This window comes from Danio rerio, chromosome 4 (assembly GCF_052040795.2).
Source record: "Danio rerio strain M-AB ecotype USA chromosome 4, GRCz13ab, whole genome shotgun sequence".
Taxonomy (NCBI): domain Eukaryota; kingdom Metazoa; phylum Chordata; class Actinopteri; order Cypriniformes; family Danionidae; genus Danio; species Danio rerio.
The window spans coordinates 7,835,788-7,851,694 of NC_141024.2; the positions used below are offsets into that span (position 1 = coordinate 7,835,788).

The window sequence follows — 15,907 nt, forward strand, 5'->3', positions numbered from 1 at the left end:
TAATCACCCCTGAACGTTATTTTATGCTAAATTATTCATTTATTTTGTCAGGCAGCTGTGGCTCGCACGCGATATTGAATTGTGATTTGCTGTGATTAAAATGTGTGCGCGTCGCTGTCCGTGGAGAGAGATTAGTTAATAAAACAACATCATATTCACATCATATCAAATCAACAGTCTAAATATTTGCTTCACATTCAGCCTTGATTGAAACCAATAAGGCTATTGTGTACCCTCGGGTGAGAGCATGCTTAATTTATTAACCGTTTGCCATTATTTGTGGTTTACAAACAGAAAATAGATAATTTTTCTTTTTAATAAAAGCATATTGGGTGAATTTAGAAGCTGGAGTGGTTCATTAAAAGATTAAACAATTGATTAAAAACATGCTGCAATGCAGCCTGTTGAATGTTGAGTTAGATGCAGTTTAAGTGTTGACCTACAGATGGCGCTTTACAATTACGCCGCATTGACTAAACTTACATTTTAAGCACACCAGGGGGCGACAAAGCCCATTGAATCCCCAATAAATCAGAAACAGTATCCCAAGAATATCAAAAAATCATAAGTTGTCCTAATTTTCAGCTGATATATGACATTTTTGTCCCCGAACAGATGTGGTGCTGTTTATAAAAGGAAGTACAGGGAGGTGAAGGGAAGGAGTTTGGGTGGCACTGCATCCTCTATTACCAGGCAGATGGCAAACCAGCACACAAATGCCATCAGTCATCAAGACCCGAGTCAGCATTTTCAGAAAAAGCTTTAGGTCACAAAAGACAACTAGGAGACAAATCAGCTGAGCAAAATCATTTTCAGCTTAACTCGACCAGCGAATCAATACATGGGGATCCTGGGGGGGTTTGATATGCTTTTATTTGTACTGTATATGTAGGAGTTAGTTGGCTACTAATTGAGTGTAATACTTGTGTGGGTGTGCTGGATATAGAAATATTAAGTAAATATGAAAAAGGTAATACTTAACCTGCTAGCCAGCACTTATGGGGATTTACACCTACCTAATTTTACTGGTAACAGTTCTTGACCAAAGTGAGCTACAAATAAAAATTAGGTATAATTGAAATGAAGACACTTTGAGATTCACTATGGACCATCTAGAAAGTTTCATGCTAAAAATATATATATAATAAAGTTATACATTATGAAGTGATGAGAACGAAGAAATGTACTGTGTTCTGGCAACTGGAAATTGTGCTGGCAACAACTGAACAGTATAATTACTTGTGTTCCTACTATATTTATTGTTATTGTTGTTAATATTATTATTATTATTATTATTCATTTTATTGCTACTCTTATTAGTAGTATTAAAACACTGGAGAAAAGGGATTTCCTTATACGTATACTAATAGCAATTTTTGCAATAGCTAGCTAGTAGTATAATATACTAACTAGCAATTTTTTTAAATTAAGAGATCATTTCAAAAGTCTTTAAGTCAAAGTTTCTCTTGATTTATTCAATGTAGGCATGGGTTTGTGTACATTTTTATTTGTTGTAATATAAAGGTCTGATGACATTTCCTCCATAGTTCAAATAAAAATATTGAGTTTGTTTGTTTGTTCGTTTGTTTGTTTGCTTGCTTGCTTGCTTGCTTGCTTGTTTGTTTGTTTATTTGTTTGTTTGCTTGTTCATTTCTTTGTTTGATTGTTTGTTCGTTTTTTTGTTCGTGTTTATTTGTTTTATTGTTTGTTTGTCTATTTTTGTTTCTTTGTTTTTTTGTTTGTTCTATTTTTTGTTTGATTATTTGTCTGCTCGTTTGTTTTCTTGTTTGTTTGCTCAGTTCTTTGTTTCTGTGTTTGTTTGTTTGTTTGTTTGTTTGTTTGTTTGTTTGTTTGTTTGTTTGTTTGTTTGTTTGTTTGTTTGTTCGTTTGATTGTTTGTTCATTCCTTTGCTCACTTGTTTGCTCGTTTGTTTGCTCATTTGTGTTTTTTTGTTTCTTTGTTTGTTTGATTGTTTGCCCATTTGTTTGTTTGTTTTTGTTTGTTCGTTTGTTCATTTGCACTCGTTCGCATTAATTCGCTCGTTCATTCGTTCGTTCCTTTGTTTTGTTGTTCGTTCCTTCGTTTGTTTGTTGGTTTGTTCGTTTGTTTGTTCAGTTGTTTGTTTGTTCAGTTGTTTGTTTGTTTGTTTGTTTGTTTGTTGGGTTGTTTGTTTGTTTGTTGGGTTGTTTGTTTGTTCGTTTGTTTGTTTGTTTGTTTGTTTGTTTGTTTGTTTGTTTGTTTGTTTGTTTGTTTGTTCGTTTGTTTGTTTTGCAGAAAATGATTAAAAAATATCAAATGGTTTTATTTGTTGTGAAAATCTGGATTATTCCATCAAATGTTGGTTTCCCAACACATCTGAAGATAAAATTGTATACAAACATGTCTGATAACTGATTATTTTATTTTATTTTTATTGTTGTTTTAACATATTTATTTTCTAAATGCCATTTTTACATGTATATTAAATATAAACAATTAATCAGATAGATAGATAGCTGGATAAAAAATAAATGAATGAATGGATACAAATAAAAATACCCTGTATTTTTCCTCCTAGTGGATCAAAGTAACCTTTGTGCATGATCTTAAAGTATGCAGTATCATTTTTTTACTATCCTATTAATGCAGGTTTCTCTTTTTTATGATTAGCAGATGGATTCACTTTAGATTGAATACAGATGCCGTCTCTTTGGCAACGTTAGACACATATTGTTCTTCCTCCCTTAAAAAGCACTTCCAAAGGTTCACTGTATCCCGATGCACTGTTTTCAATGCCAGCGAGGTTAAGGATCAGTGTGAAAGACGTTCAGAGATCAAGCAGAGTTATCACATTGTTCTGTCATTCATTTTCATCCGGCTGATAACAGACACTACATGCCTGTAGTATGTGCTGTTTCTTTCTTTTGGGAGATTTCTTACAATATTTACATCCAAGCTCATTACAAAACAGATTAATTTTCTTCTAAAATAGACTGCACTGTCAGCTCATTTCTCACAGCATCTGAAGTGGTTAGTTCAAGACTCAATAAACCCTAACTCAGTCAGATAGCAGATTGGTCAGATAGCGTTACACTGCTCTGATTGGTCAGATGGCATTACTCTTCTTTTATTGGTCGGATGAAGTTACAGTACTCTGATTGGTCAGATGGCATTACTCTTCTTTCATTGGTCGGATGAAGTTACACTACTCTGATTGGTCAGATGGCATTACTCTTCTTTTATTGGCCACATAGAGTTACACTACTCTGATTGGTCAGATGACGTTACTCTGCTCTCATTGGTCAGATGACGTTACTCTGCACTGATTGGTCAGATGACCCTAATCTGCTCTAACTAGTCAGAAGACTCTACTTTGCTCTTACTGATCAGGTCTGCTCTGATTGGCCACATGAAGTTGCTCTACTCGGATAAGTCACGTAGAGTTACACTATTCTGATTTGTCTGTGGTGGCATTACTCTGCTTGGATTGGTCAGATGGCATTTTTTTCCAATGATTATTCAGATGACTCTACTCTGATTGGTCATCTGGCATTACTATGCTCTTATTGGTCTGATAGAGTTACACTACTCTAATTGGTAAGATGGCATTACTCTGCTCTGATTGGTCAGATGGCATTACTCTGCCCTGATTGATCAGATCTGCTCTGATTGGTCAGATGTCGATACTCTGCTCTGATTGGTCAGATGGCATTACTCTGCCCTGATTGATCAGATCTGCTCTGATTGGTCAGATGGCGTTGCTTTGCTCTGATTGGTCAGATGCCAATACTCTGCTCTGATTGATCAGATCTGCTCTGATTGGTCAGATGGCATTACTCTACTCTGATTGGTCACATAGAGTTACACTGTTCTGATTTATCTGATGGCATTACTCAGCTCTGATTAGTCAGATAACCCTACTTTTCTCTAATTGATCAATGACCCTACTCTGCACTGATTGGCAATAGTGTTATTCTGCTCTGATTGGACAGATGACATTACTCTTCTCTGATTAATCAGATCTGCTCTGATTGGTCAGATGGCGATACTCTGCTCTGATTGGTCAGATGGCATTACTCTGCTCTGATTGGTCAGATGGCGTTACTCTGCTCTGATTGGTCGGATGGCGTTGCTTTGCTCTGATTGGTCAGATGCCATTACTCTGCTCTGATTGATCAGATCTGCTCTGATTGGTCAGATGGCATTACTTTGCTCTGATTGGTCAGAGGGCATTGCTTTGCTCTGATTGGTCAGGTGCCATTACTCTGCTCTAATTGATTAGATCTGCTCTGATTGGTCAGATGGCATTACTCTACTCTGATTGGTCACATAGAGTTACACTGTTCTGTTTTGTCTGATGGCATTACTCAGCTCTGATTAGTCAGATAACCCTGCTTTTCTCTGATTGATCAGATGACCCTACTCTGCACTGATTGACAATAGTTTTATTCTGCTCTGATTGGACAGATGACATTACTCTTCTCTGATTGGTCACGTGGTTCTACTCTGATCTAATTTGTTCAGATATCCCAGTCTTTTTTGATTGGTGGAGCACTTCCAGCTTCCAGCTTGTCCTTTATTATATCTGAACTGCAGCTCTTCCTCAGTGATATGAACAGTAACAACAGCAGTGGGTTTACCACTTCAATTTAAGCTTTGAGTCCTAAATTACTGACTCACATTCACAGCGCAGGAAACGGCATCAGAATTGTAAAGCATGATTATTAAAAGGTGACGCATTAGTCTGTGTGTGTGTTTTTCTGTCACTTGGTTGGTGATTAAATCTGCAGCTCCCACAACCACAGAGCCATTGAAGATGTGGCAGATATAAAGCAGAGGAGGTTTTAGCAACCTGTGATTCACCTACAGCTCTCTGTGATGTTAAACTCTCAGCCCTTCAGATGTCCTGGTGAAAACAAGTTCACGTACTCCCAGAGAGAGCCCTATTCCCTGAGAGCGAGTTAAGGCAAGCAGCTAATATTTTCAGGAACTCATATTTAATATCTGAGGTTATCTGAGGCCTTTGCCTGATGTGATAAACCAAAGCACATTATAAAAGTAAACATCTGAGATCCTCAGGCAAATATAGTCCAGGCAAAGACCTCAGATCAAAAGACCAAATATGTCTGGCAACTTCTCCTGTGTAACCAAATTACAGGCAAAACGATCAACATTTGACTGCTCTTGGTTTCCAATTCGTGGGAAAATACGAGGAGATGTTTCGCTCGCACTTCTGTTTGACCAGAGCCATACATGTAGAACAAATAAATCCTCCATTTCCATCAATGGTGTTTGCTTGAGTTATTTGCCTGACTTCAAGAATTTCATTTTCAGCCATGCTTTTTAATGTTGCCAAGACACACACAGTCACCGACCTCAGGTCTAATACTATGATCTCATTCTCACACAATACACTCGCGCACGCACATGCACACTCAGAATTTCGGTCAAAAACACCCCGGTATGGGCTTCAGTCATGTGTAAAGACCTGAAAATATCCACAGAGCTTAGTGCTCTAATTTGTTTGCCATGTTTAGTATCTGGAGTTAATAATAAATAACCTTCGGCTTAGTCCCTTTATTTATCAGGGGTCGCCACAGCGGAATGACCCAGCAACTTATCCAGCATATGTTTTACACAGCGGATGCTCTTTTAGTTAGGGATGTCCAGATCTGATCGTGTGATTGGAAATCGGGCCCGATCACACGGTTTCAGACTTGATCGGAATCGGACGTTACCTGCCAATCAGGACTCGAATATATGTGTGCAAACGCGGACAATTCGGTATCGGCTCAGTAATACATCATTAAAACTCTGTTTCTCTCTCCCTCTCTCACTCACTGTGGGCCCTTTGACCTGCTGGCGTGACATTCACACTCATACCCTACGGCCAATTTTGTTTATTCAGTTCTCCTATCGCGCATGTGTTTGGACTGTGGGGGAAACCGGAGTGCACCGGAGGAAACCCACACCGACATGGGAAGAAAATGCAAACTCCACACAGAAATGCCAACTGACTTAGCCGGGACTCGAACCAGCAACCTTTTTGATGTGAGGTGACAGTGCTAACCACTGAGCCACCATAAGCCCAATAAAAAAAATGGTTTTAAAAATCAGCTTTGGCTGACTTCATCGCTTCAATTTATCTTAAAATCAGAAAATTCTTATAACAAAAACTGGGTTATTTCAACCCATTTTTCAGTGTAATAGGGACTAACCCAACTGCTGGGATATTTTGTAATGTACATTAATTGAACAAAATTTACCCTAATGTCTGAGTTAGTCCATATTAAACTCAATTTGGGTTTAAAACACCCAGAAATTCTTTAAATTATTATTAAAATTATTATTACTTATTTATTTATTTTTTAAAATATATTTAATGCTACAATATTTAAATGAACAGTACACTCTCAGAAATAAAAGTATGAGCAGTCACTTTGGTGGTACCTTTTCAAAAGGTACACATTTGTACTTAAAGGGTCCATTTTGCTACCTCAAAAGTATATATTAGTACCTAAAAATTTTAAGAGGAACATTTTTGTACTTTTAAGGTACTACTATGTACCCTTAAGGTATTAATATGGACCTTTTAGGTACTTTTAGTGACAGCTCACGTAACTTTATTTCTCAGAGTGTATTTTAAGTTCAACCTAACGCCAAAATATATTGACCTTAATGTAATGTAACTTTCTAAATGGAGAATTAAATTATTTATTATTTTTGGTCATCATTTTTCCTCATATCAGCATTTAAAAATCTGCTGCTTGTTTAAACCACTTGTTTAAAATAAGCTGAAACAATTCTTGCAATTTCATTGGTCAGTTTATTTATTTTATTTTCAGTCCACTTAATTTTGCAAACCATTAAGCATTTGTGTTATTCCAACTACCTGGTTAGGGCATTTGTAGTTCCCAGCATGCTTTGTGTGGAATTGAATTAGGAGAGGGGAATGTTGACAATGAAAGTAATCTTGGCTCTTTAAAGTTAATAGAAAGACTTGTTAGAGTTTAATCATAACTTAAGTTTGAAGATTTTGAAGGTTTTCATGTAATGCTTTGAGTTTTGAGATTACCGCCTTGCTGAAGCACCCATTCTTTGGGTGTTGGCAGCAAAAAATGAGCAATAATGCAGTTTGCTGCTTTTCTCGATGAGCAGGGGTGGATTTAATGATTTTAGGGCCTTAAGCAATTCCAGCCATGAGACCCAAGTCCTGAAATGCACCCTTTCTACTATTAATTAATTTTTAAAATCTATTTGGCTGTTTGTTGTATCACACAATCTTCTTTTCTACATTTTATCTTAATGCAATCTCTAAATTTTAAATGATTTACAACTAAAATAATACATCTATCTTTATATATATATATATATATATATATATATATATATATATATATATATATATATATATATATATATATATATATATATATAAATATATATAAATTTGGCTTCTGGACTGCTCCATGATGGATATTTTATTTTGCAATGTTATTATTACATTACATTACATTATTATAATAATACTATAATTGATTGTTTACTATTTAATATTTAATTACGTTGAAATTGTATTAGTTTAACTCTCACCATACAAAATATAATAAAAAACGAGCTTGTTTATAGGTATAATTTATACTTCTAGATATTTATTGGGGGCCCTAAGTGGCCGCTTACCTCACTTATTGGTTAAATCTGCCCCTGTCAATGGTCAAAAACTATCCTAAGATCACTCTGTCAACTGTCTTTGTATCTCATGAAATATACTAAAAATGGCTCTTTTAGTTCATTTAGGATAAAACTAAGAGACTTTGAAATGTAACACACATAATAGATATACGTATTATCAGTAAAATAAAAATGCAAATGTATCATGTTGGACCAACTCAGTTGCATTTAATTGTGTAAATATTTATTTATTTGTTTAGTTATTCATTTATTTAAGTTGGTGCTAAACAGATTTATAAGATGGAAATCCTGTACTTAATTAAATTCAGTTCATCCAATGAGTTATTTTTATTTTTTGGATCTTTATTTATTTATTTATTTATTTATTTAAGTGTGGTGTAGATGTTTCAAATCATTTCTTTTTGCAAATGTATAGCTTTGAATTAAGTATTTAAAATATATATTTAATTTTTAATGGGCAACATCTATTCGTAGAGTATATATATAAAATCAATATTAATAAATATTAATAAAAATAAAATATTTATCATATATTCGCCGTTTTTTATATTTAATTTACACTTTATATGTAGATTCAAACTTATGCTTTAATCTGTAATATCCGACTCGAATCCAACATGTTTATCCGTAATGAAGTCGCGGTACAGTGTTTGATTTGAGTCCAGGGCTGTATAATCTGCGCGTTATTGTGGAAGGCGGAGGTCTTGAATGGCTTCTGAAGGGAGGAGCTTCGCAAACTCAGAGTCCTGTTACTGAACGCCGGAGATTTGGTAGTGAAGGAGCAGCTCTACTCCTTTTTCTGTTTGCAGGCAGCTTTTCTTCGCACATCTAAAGGACGCGCACTTCGTTTGCCTCATCGCGCAGGTCAGTTTTACCAGACATTCCGCACGAGTTTACAAAGTTCGAGCCATATATTTATTTGTTTTGACAAACTCTTGCTCATTGTTTGATAAAACGTTAACCATTTGTCGTCAGCCTCAGTGAAGTCTTTTGTTTAAAACGTGGCTTATATTGCATTCTTGCCTATAGTTTGTTCAATAGTATAATTTCAAACAGATCATTTCAAGGTATGTTATTAGATTAAGATGCTTTAAGATCGAAAATTCGGTGCATATATGTTTTTTTCTATGCATTATAATACTTGATAATTGTTATTTGAGAGTTGGAGATGCTTGTTTACAGTGTACAGTCTCTTATCCTTTCTGCTGTAAATTTCTTCCTCCTTTCCTCCCACACCCACCCTTTTGCTTAGATCTCTATCTGGCTTCTTTCTATATCTACCCAACTCAAACTCTCCAGAAGAAGGCTGAAAAGTTGATTGACAGCTGCCAAAACTGTCTAGATAGTGGTATAGGAAGCATCTTAAATCTCAGTGGAACTGATGGAGTTGGTTTTGAACATAATAAAGACACAAATAAGGTGTTAAAACTTATGTTGCATTGAACTCTTTGGAAAGCTCCTACTTTAAGTATTTTTTCAAGTGTACTCTAAGTACATGGGGAAAAAAAAAGATTCAAAGATGATTCCTTGGATTTACTAATTATTTTGTTTGCGTTAAGTGGTTGTAAAAAATTTATTTGGGCTGGATTTAAATTAATGGAGTCGAACATTATTACATTTAATGTGTTTAAATTTAACCCATATTAATGTCCCACGACTGTATTTAAATCTTTTGTAACTTATTAAAGGAATGGTTAATCCCCCATAAAATAAGTTTTCATCTCTGTTTACTCATTCTCAGGTGGTTCCAAACCTTTAGGAGTTAATTTTTCTGTTGGATAAAAAAGATGTTTTGAAGAATGTTGGAAACTGGTTAGCCATAAACTAAAAAGTCAGATTTTTGCTGCTTGTTTGAAATGCACTGTAAAAGAAATACGAAATTTTTTAGTTTATTTCCGGCAGCTGGAGTGCAAAAAATAAACCATAAAATAACGGCCGTTAAATTACAGAAATTTACTGTAAAATAAAAGACATTAAATTACAGAAATTTGCTCACATTTACATTTCTAGATTTCTGTAATTCAACTTTTTTGTTTTTGTTTTTTACAGTAAATTTCTGTAATTTAACAGCCGTTATTTTACGGTTTATAAAACCATAAAATTACGGATTTTTTTTACAGTGTGCTTATTTAAAATGAGCTGAAACAACACTATTATTAAAAACAACATTTTATTAATTGTTTTATGTTCAATCTACTTAAATGTGTTTTCTTAATCTATTTGTGTTGGGACAACATAACTGGATTATGTTAACTTATTAGTTTTTACAAATTTATGTGGATTGAACATTAAACAATTAAGTTGTCCCTCAAAAAAACTCAATGATTGTGTTGTTTCAGCTCAATTTAAATATGTAGTTTGAACAAACAGCAAATTTCTTTCATTTAAGTGTAGTAAGATGAAATAAAATATCAAAGATAGTCAATAGGGCTGTGCAATTAATCAAATCGCAATCGCAATTTGAAACATTGTGATTAGCTAATCACAACCAGTGGCGACTCCAGAAACTTTTCTTAGGGGTGCCGGATGAGGCCACACAAAATATTGGGGTGGCACACAAAACAAAAGTGACCAATTCAGTGTAATGCTATATTTGTACGCAGTTTTTGTTTCTAAGAATTACTCTTAAAGTATTGCAATTTATTTCTTGAAATAATTCAGCAAATACATGTGCAAACCAAATAAAAATCTGTTTTTGTTTCTTAAAAAAATTTATATTGCTGTCCTGTAGTTGAATGCATGCGCATGCTGACAACGACAATCGGGGAGGGGGAGTGAATCAATCCACAATAATTTTAGTGGCTGAATTATATTTATTTATTAAAATATTGTGAATCTACGTAATTACATTTGCATTAATAATATCAACAGCAAAAGCATATTGGGGTGACCACAGGGGTGGCCAGAGTTTACACAGGGGTGGCGCCTCTGATTGCAAGAGGCTGCGATATGAATATATTATTTAATTTCCCCCATCCAGAGCAAATGCGTGACTGTCACCTGTGTGCGACAAGACTTACAAGCCAATTGAGAGAGCAAGCTTCCGTTCCGCTCAATCAGAATTGTGCGACTGAACTATGCAGAACCCCCACAATAAAATAAAAACAAACAAAGTGGTATGAGTGGTATGATGGCGTCTGATGCTTCAGAAGCATTAATAGGTGAAGTGATATCAAAGAAAAACAGCACATCAGTAATATGGGAATGTTTTGGTTTCAAAGTCACAGACACCGAAAAAAAAACTGATTATTTGTAATTGTTGCCAGCACGAGGAAATACAACAACCAGCATCTAAAATGACTGCAAATATAAATCACAAATCAAATCGAAATCGCAATATCTGCAATTAGATATTTTCCCCAAATCGCACAGCCCTAATAGTCAGTACAGCTACCGGTTTCCAACATTTTTAAATAACCTTCATTTGCGTTCAATGGAAGTAAAACAGCTCTGTATAGGGAGAATAAATTGCTCGTTTTTGGGCCACCTTCCCTTTTAAGATTCTCAGTGGTCTTGTTCAAAGTAGATTTGGAGTTTTCTCTGGCGGCCCAAGTCTCCACGCTTTCTCCTCAGCAAAATATTTGCGGCGTGGAATCACTGGCCATCAACATTCTTATATTGTTTAATTTGTGTCTGTTGTGGGATTTTGGGATGGAGCTGAGGGGGCGGGGAGGGGGTTTTCAAGTAGACGCTTTGGGAAATTTCTCTGCTGGGAACCCGTCGAGTGCTTGTTTAACTAAAGCGAGGCATCTTGATTGTTGCTGTTTGCGTTTTGGCAGTGAATCCATAAATCCCGACCGACAAAGAATGCGAGCTCTGTACTTATTGCAAACTATTAAATTAATTTTACAACCCCCTATTAGTAGCACAACCGCAGAGGCCCGGCTTCTTGTATGCTTCTACTGTATACAGCGGCTGCACATTTGGCTGGTTATCATTCATTGGACTTGTACATAGACATCACCTACATGCTGTAAACTTGCAGGTTAACTTTGTTTATATGTAATAACTTACATTTGAAACTCAGCGCAGAATGTGTCAGATTGTGACTTTTGACCTTTTGGTTGTACGAGTTGGAGCTTGAAGAAAGATGAGGATGGAGCGATGAGCTGTCTGAGTAGCGGCGGACAGTGAAGCGTGATGCTAGCACCACTGCGGGCCAGTATAATTGGCCATGAAACTGGATCTGATAACAGTGTGGTGTTTGGAAAATATGCGGGGAATGCCCTTCGCCTTAAAAGGAACAGATTGAACGCAGTGACAGATGATTGGAATAGTCTCTGGAATGCAAAACAGCACCGTTTCCCCCTCATTTTTCCTTTTGGTTTTGTTTTTTTTCTGGGGTTATGGCAACAGGCTGCCTGCAGGGGTCTGGATGGGTCCAACAACAGAGCCACTGACTTAAATCATGTTGAAGGAAGCTCTTGCTAAGTCACAGTGACCTAGGGGAAGCCAATTTCATTACCTCGTCATAAACGATTTCTACTGCCAAAGCGATGACACTGTAATCTAGGGCTGCACGGTATTGGGAAAACCTGTGATATTCTGATTATATATATATATATATATATATATATATATATATATATATATATATATATATATATATATATATATATATATTGTGATATAAATATAATTAGATTAATTGACTAGCTCCTGGAAATATTTCGTTAGCACTTAAAGAGCCCATATTATGGGTTTTTGAAAATTCCCCTCCATGTAGTGTGTAACACAGCTCTAAGTGAAGTGAAGTATCCAGCTAAGGCTTAAATCTGTAAGAATACAGTGTTTAAAACGGTTGATTCATCTATAAAAGAGTCGACTCATAGTGCTTCAAACGAGTCGCCTTGATACCGACTCATTAGGTGTTTCGCCATGACGTACGAACGAAACAAAGTTTTTCACGTGCACGCGCAAACCCGGGAGATTTCAAACCTGAGGCCCCGCCCTCTGACGCAGAAACCCAGACACACACACAGACACACACACAAACAAACACACACACACACAAACATGCCGGTCGATTGAAGTCACACTGCAGATGGATATATTGAGTCTCTACCCAAAGATGAAACATCAGCATTATAGCCAAGCAGTTGGAAGCTACTGGAAACTTCTGGAAGCTACATGCTACAAAGAATACTTCATCTGAGTTTGTTAAAGGAAGGATCAGTAAAGATTAACTTACTGATGGACGTCAGGATGGGTTTCTTCCTACCTTTCTGAAGTGTAAGTACATGCGGTTAAAGTTGTTGCCTCGTTGACTCTAGCTTGCAAATGTATTTAGTTGTGATTTGTTACTTGTAACCGAGTGTACTGTATCAGGTTAACTGGCTATATTCTCTTATCGCGTGCAAAGTCACGTTAAAAACGCGACGCGTGCTGCTTTGTTGACGGAGCTCCGAGGTAGAGTTGTGCATTCCCGCGGCTGTCCCCGCGCCAGATTTCTGCGGCGCGGGAATAAATTTCCGAATAAATCGCGGGAGCGGTCGGTAACGGGTTTAATTTGGGACGGGAGCGGGCTGTCTAGCAATATCACGGACATTGCTATGCGAATGAGAAAGAGAGAGTCTGCTTGTGTGTGTTAGTGCACGCGCGCGTATGAGAGAGAGAGAGAGAGAGAGAGGAGCGAGAGCGAGCTTTGTGCTGTGTGTGTGTTTATACAGACATCTTGGCTGTCTGGACTGTTTAGCTGGGTGACTTTTGGTTGTGTTCTCCCCCGCTCTAGCGAGATCGGGCGCGGCTGGCAGAAAACGGAGCGGGTTCTCAGGCTAAAACCTGGCGGGTGCGGGCGGAAGCGGGAGCGTTGTCGTCCGGAGGTGTGTGTGTGTTTTTGTGTGTGTGTGTGGCAGCTAAAATCCACGCCTACACTATCGAGCGTGTATGAACTGTGATTACTTTTATATTGCTGATTAGCTGTTGGCCAATTCACTCTCTGACTGAAGGCAGTCGACCAATCGCGACAGACTGTCATTGGTCCAATCAGCGCAGATTAGCTTCGCGCTAAGGAGGGGTTTGGGAACAAATGAATCACTGGACGATTCATACGGGAGTCGCTGGGATAATTAGGTAAAAATAAATGCAGATTATAAGACCATGAAAGTGTTTTTTGACCTTGCATGCATATGAGACTGTTGTTGGAGACCCTAACAACCAAGATATGACCCTATTTCATGTATAATATGGGCTCTTTAATTTTGATGGTCCATTTGAATATTAGTAGACTGTCTGCTTCATATCTACTGATACTGCTCCTTCAACAGACATTTCACTGACTATAAGAAACTTTGCTAGTACATGTAAACTTACACTAACCCTAACCTCAACCTAACAGTCTACTTCTAATCTAATGAGAATTAGTTGGCATGTAGATGCAACAAATGGACCTTCAAAATAAAGAGATCAATATTTCATTCATTTAATGTCACCAGATGATTTTAATAGCTCAATTTGGGAAGATTTCATTCGCTTAAATAAGCTGGGATAATTAAAATCAGTTTCAATGCAGTGCATGTGCATGATGCATAATAAATTACTAGCATATATAAATATAAAGGAGCAAAGATAAAAGGTAAATAAACAGTGCATTATGGTTTTCTGGGGAGTGTAACAATAATCAAATTAAAAATAACATGTTCATTGTATAAATAATTACAAATAATAATAATAATAATAGCTTTAATCTTTAATAAATAATTGAATCCTGCGATGTAACTTGCAGAACAAGCATACTGTATGTGAAAATACAACAGAACAGAGATAAAAGTGAAACTGTCAATGCTTTGTGGTTTTCGGCTGAGTTTAACAGTGTTCAGCTGCAAAGATTCAAAAATCAAACTAAAAATAATTTGGTCATTGTATACATAATTTATACACACACACACACACACACAAACACACACGCACATCTCAATGTTCAAACAATATATCATGCATACCATAATCCAACATTTGGATGCTGAATTCTGCAAATAAGTTAACTTTAAAGCTTCTGTTTTCTGAATAGAGGTTGTAAATTAATATAGCGTTTAACATTGACGTTGTGATGTATATGTATATACATTGTACATACAATGTATATGTAATGTGTGTGCGTGTGTGTGTGTGTGTGTGTATGTATGTATGTACAGTATGTATGTATGTATGTGTATATATATATATATATATATATATATATATATATATATATATATATATATATATATATGTAAAGGCGCTTTTCGTTTGGGTTTATCATTAGCATTTTTCTAGATTAGTGTTTTTCCCGATTCAAACCCAATCGATTTTCACTGGCGTCGAGCAGTAGTGTACTCCTTGACGTTAGATGGCGCTACACAACTTTAAGCTTCTGACACCCGCTTGAAACACAGAAGAAGAAGACAGAAACACGCTTGTTGTTAAAGTTACTGGTGATTAGAACAAGCATGGATGGTTCAAGTAGCAGCTCTAGCGAAAAAGAAATGATTGTTGTTCACTAGTGTAATAAGCAGCTCCATGTTTATATCCTTTCTGGGCATCTTCTTCAGTGTGCGCTTCAGTTTGCGCTTAAGCGCCTCCAAGTTCTCTTTACTGTAGCTTTAACAGCTTCGTGCACTTTAACAAAAAAGTGCCAACCTGATGTCAAAACAATAAACGAGGATGAGGCGTTTTTTTAAAAATGATGCTTTTACGCCTGCTGTTTTGCGCGTTGGTGTGCACAATCACACTGGCGCCCTTTATTTAGTCACGAGGTGTTAAACGCTGATGGAAAATGCGAGCAAAACTTGTCCCGGTGTGCACGGGCCTTAACTGTTGCATTGCAGGATCTTCAATGTCAAGTAGGGATTGTTGTTGACCAATTGGAAAATTTGCAGAGTTGAACCATAGTGGAATTCAAGTTTGTAGTTTGCATTAGGGCTGCACGGGATTGGAAAAAACTGACCCTGCAATATTTTCATTTTCTGTGAACATATTTCATAATTCAATGCATAATTTAGATCAATTGGGGTGATTCTATAGGGGAGAATTCACCCAAAAAGTGAAGGCAGCTCAAACCGTTTAAGGACAGCGCTTGCAACAAACCATTTAAGTTCAAAAACTGATCCTAATGAGTACTGTGAACTTACTCCATTTGAGTAAATGAAGCAATTTGAGCACAGTAAACCCCAGTAAATGAAGAAAACTCAAACTAACTGAGTACTGTAAAACCCAATAAGTTAGCTACTCAAACTGTTTGAGGTAACCAATTGCTTGA

The 15,907-nt window shown here is 36.4% G+C and overlaps 1 protein-coding gene and 1 long non-coding RNA gene across 7 annotated transcripts in view; one reads left to right on the top strand and one right to left on the bottom strand.

The window, feature by feature from the left end:
- Positions 1 to 2,322: 2,322 nt before the first annotated feature.
- On the bottom strand, positions 2,323 to 5,263 carry LOC148679917 (uncharacterized). The gene is made up of 2 exons (XR_015942246.1): positions 3,667 to 5,263; positions 2,323 to 3,592 (listed from the first exon to the last, which is right to left on the bottom strand). It is a non-coding gene; the product is annotated as an uncharacterized LOC148679917 (long non-coding RNA).
- A 3,171-nt stretch (positions 5,264 to 8,434) lies between these two features.
- Positions 8,435 to 15,907, top strand: part of cald1a (caldesmon 1a) — a 94,850-nt gene continuing 87,377 nt past the window's right edge. For 5 of the 6 annotated variants that reach the window (XR_015481783.2, XR_015481784.2, XR_015481785.2 and 2 more), the window contains exon 1: positions 8,447 to 8,535. The gene's annotated coding sequence lies outside the window, so the exon portion shown is untranslated. 6 annotated transcript variants of the gene reach the window in all.